The following is a 4,429-nucleotide window of genomic DNA, read 5'->3' as shown; positions in this document are numbered from 1 at the left end:
CAGAAACATAGGTGTCGCTTCGCCTTTCCTGCGGCTAATCACCGCATTGAGTAAATAATTTGTTCGTTGATAAATCTGCATCGTACAGAATACAAGCAAATCAGTGCTATGTAAAGCAGCGTTCTGATGCCGAGATATTTACATGTCACACTCTTGAGCATAACTTTCTATTTATTTAATAAAACAACCTGAGTTACAAATACCCTCTGAAATATGAAGGTATGTTACAAAGCACTGCGCATAAGCTTTATTCCCTTTTCAGAGAGTCAAGTCCTTCAATAAATGTACGGTGGTGATGTGCAGATACGGCAACCATGTCTGCGGAACGAGAACACACGAAGTTACAACCATCGTCTTGGCGGTGTAGATAAGTCAGTCGTGTCGCTTTCTCTTTTTACGGTGTATTAAGAAACCAATTTTTTTTTTTCAGTGTGCATTTACCTTTTCTAATTTTGCGCATTATTTATTTACTCAGATTCATAGGAACGTTTGTAAAATTTGGTGCACACTTAGAAGTTACTTGCGTTTCTTCATCTTGCAGTCAGTTTAGTATCAAATGATTTCAATCTTGTAGAATATATCCTTAGACGTCAAGCAGCTTCAGGCTTCCATTTAAGGCCGCAAAACCGTAGACAAGTCCTGCTCCACTTAAGCAATATTTAAGGAATGACTCAAAAACGTGCCTCATAAACTCATAAACGAACGCAAACTAACAAACAGCTTCATCATCACTACATGCGATCCTCAGTGATACTACAGAATCCTTCAGGCAGGGGTTGTGACCCGAATTTCACAATGTTTCGCAGCAGTGCAAGATTCTGGGCGTCTTCCAGCAGACCCCAGGATCCCGGTCCCACCACAAACTCCTCCGGTGTCATGGTCAGAAATCGAAGTTTTGGAAAAAAGGTACGCATCATTGCCTTCAACTCCACGGGACTGTCCAAACCGAGACTCCTGACGCACTGTTCTTGGGCTCAGCCGAAGACCGCTTTCGTGATGCTGTCTTCAGAGACTTTCTTGATATTGTCCACAATGTATCGAACGGTGTCTTCCAATGCACCGTTGAATTCCTTTGAAGTAAGAACGGCTGGCGCATTAGTAGAGGTCAGAAGAGTCTGTACGACGCCGTCCATGTCTGCTTCCCGGCTCCGCATATAATAATCTATGAAAGAGCACAATTGGTCAGCCTTGAGATTCTTCTCGATGTATGCGCTGCAGGCGTCTGCTAGCTGCGGAACGAGGTACTTCTTAGCGGCGAACCTCGCATGCAGTGCGTCACTGATCTTCTTGAGCTGCGGCTTTCCTGAGTAGAGATGCCTGCATTGATTGTAAAGAAACGGTGGACATAATTGAAAACGCCACTTCCACTTTATTGCAGGTAGAGTCTGCATCACGCTTGCGTCAGCGCCATAGCGGCGGCCTGCGCTGAAAACATACGGCTTCAAAAAGCTGCTAATTCGCTTATGAAGTGACGTATGCGTGCACGCGGAGTGACTATGAGCTACGAGCAAGGTAGTATACTTGCAATTAATCTGGACAAGAGGTGCTGCCTAATTTCAGGAGGAGGAGGAGGAAAAAACCTTATTTAAATAAAAAAAAAACGTAAACACTCCCAGGAAGACCTCTTAGTCCAGCAGCCCTCTGGCTGCTCCTTCTAGCTTAGCCAGCTCGACTAGCCGCAATTGATCTGCAGGTTGCGTGGCTAGAAGGGCAGCCTCCCAGGATGAGGGGGTGGCTGCCTAATTTCAGTTCTTATTGCCCGCTAATCATTTACGACTGCTTAAGCAGAAATGACGCATACAATAGAGAGGAAAGAATTCGTACTCGTAGTGCATGCAGACTGATGGAAATTTCTGCTACACATTTGGTCCACTACACTCTTTCATTAAACTGCCAGGGCAATAAAAGTGATAAAAAATAATAAAGAAAAGCACCTCAGAAGCCTTCAAAGTTGTGAGAGAGCTGCTTAGAACTACAGCTGCTATACTCGTGCAACAATAGTACGCCTGCATAAGCGCGGAGCCTACAGCAACGTCGCCTCCTGCGGGCGCGCCTGGCGACGAACTGCGCTGCTCCCTGCCTGCACTACTCGTCGCTGGTCCAAGTCGGTTTCGCCGGGCGGCACTTAGAACGAACGTGTCAGCGGCTCAACGCTATAATAAAGGTAAGTCTTCCATAACTGCTTTACTATCAGAAGCCTATGTCATTGTAAAATAAGCTTGATAAAACGTATGTATGGCGACTGTCCTCAATGGACCTAATTTGCTTTCCGCCGTCGACTGTTCCTAGCCGCTTGCAGCATTTCTTGGTGCACCGGGTCACACTGGCGCTTCGTAGTGATTGTAGGTGCGTTCTGCGATGTAAGCAATTGTCGATTGCAGTTCAGTGTTGCCAAAACTACACTGGATGGCCACTTTAATTAGGTAAAGTTTATGAATGTTTTCTTAACAATCGCCTAATCCGCACACATAAAAGCGGGCTCAAAACGTCGCACTAAAGCGGTGCCTCGATCAGTGCGATTCAAACTATACACTCACGAGCATTCCTTCTTAGTCAAAGCCACTCCAGCTTTTTGTTAACTTTTCCCAGCCGCTCGCATTGCGTCGGAATTTGTATCGAAGCGAGCGGCCGACATCGGCACTGCTACAGGTAAAAAGTTATCGGAGAGAGATTTGGTGACAGCTGTTCTCAGGCGACAACGGCAAGTTTCCGAATGATCCGTGTTGGCGCAACGTGACAGGATCGCCAAAATGATGCAAGCATCATGTTTACGGTCACAGATGCAGTTGATAATTGTTTCCGAAGTATGACTTCGCCATATGGCGGAGTCACACTGCATACAGAGCAGACGACGCGCCTACTCGTTGACGTCACTAGTTTTTTTGGTCCACGTGACATTTCAACTTTGTCTTTTTTGTTTGACGGTAAGTAAAAAACAAGCAACTACGAAACTAAATCAGAAACTGGTATCTCTTAACTCCTGGGCCTCAAGAAGAGAGACTGCGCCTGCGTCGACTTTCGGATGGATACCATCACATTCGAGTATAATATGGTTAATTGTTTCTGTGGATTTACCACATACTGGACATGTGTCATCTTCATTTTTTCTCTCTTTTTCTTTGTAACATGCTGTAAAGCTATTTAGTGCTTCTAACACCGTGCACTATATGCTAACGGAATCGCTACGAACTATTTACAGTGCAAAAGTACAGCAGGAACATTTCGGTGTCCCTACCCCTTTAAAGCATTTTACGAGTGAAATGCGCAAGCAATATTTTCTGGATCCATTGCACACGGATGCAAGTTAATGAAGACGACGACATACCATGAACAGTGCGGCAGTGACGGTTAAACTAGGGGAAAATGTCAAAAGTGGCTCGGTCCATGGTTGGGCCTCCAAAATGCATGACATAACTGAATGAGGAATTGGCGCCACCGCGGAAATTAGTGGCCGCTGGAACGCATAGCAAGAAAGATAGCAGCTCAAGTCCTGGAGTTTACACAATTTTTAATTCATAAATGCATTTAACGGCTAAACTTTCATCTTCCATATTCCGTCATAATTCCGTCCACCAAAGCAGTTGGCACGGTTACTATATAAGAGGGTTTTCAGAAATTCTCGTGTTGCTGTAGCGTTACTTCATAATAATATCAGATGAAGAAGTACTGACAGTGATTAACATTTACAGTACAACCTCCAATACAGATATTGCGGAGGTAAAAGGCTGTTTGTAAAAGGCTGTTTATCTGAAAATGTTTCTATCCCGGCACGAAGGATTGCAGGTGGAGGGTGGAACATAGGAGCGTCCCCTTTGAAACGGAATGGTAGCAGTTGCTCTCATGCTCGGTTTTTTTGCTATATCTTAATTATTGTTTTAGGTCGGTTTACTATACCATAGTTCCATTTATTGAATTTTTGTTTCTGCATTACTAACATTGTGTCACTTTTCTGCTTTTGGGCCACTAATCTACCAATCGTATTTTGCTAGCTTCCACCCAAGGTTCATTCACCCAACCACTGGCATCTCTAAACCCCAGGGCCTCAGTAAGAGCGACTGCTCCTGCATCGACTTCTTGATGAATACCATCACATTCGAGTATAAGATGGTTAATTGTTTCTGTGGATTTACCACGTACTGCACATGTGTCATCTTCATAGTTAAATATCATTTTGTAACTGCGTGTTCTAAGGCGCCCTGATCTAGCTTCAAAGAGTAGGGTACTGCATCTTGAGTTATCAAAGAAAGCTTCCTTCCTGATCTGCCTTTCCCACTTTCGGTATAGTTTTACCCTGTCTTTAGTTTCCATACAACTTATCAAATTTTTACCTTCTGTTTTTCACCTGTTGCTTAACGCTCTTTACTTCTTCGTCCTTGTGACCAGCATACTTACTGGTTAGTTTTCTAGTTCTGCCTGCACTCTTAGTCAA

The 4,429-nt window shown here is 44.2% G+C and overlaps 1 pseudogene; it reads right to left on the bottom strand.

Moving 5' to 3' along the window:
* Window positions 1–725: 725 nt before the first annotated feature.
* On the bottom strand, window positions 726–4,088 carry LOC146177251 (BTB/POZ domain-containing protein 6-like; annotated as a pseudogene).
* Between the last annotated feature and the right edge of the window lie 341 nt (window positions 4,089–4,429).

This window comes from Amblyomma maculatum, chromosome 10, assembly GCF_055883805.1.
Source record: "Amblyomma maculatum isolate TAMU_Amacu chromosome 10, ASM5588380v1, whole genome shotgun sequence".
Lineage (NCBI taxonomy): Eukaryota > Metazoa > Arthropoda > Arachnida > Ixodida > Ixodidae > Amblyomma > Amblyomma maculatum.
Note: the sequence above shows the minus strand (reverse complement) of the source record. Positions and strands in the feature narration are given on the sequence as shown.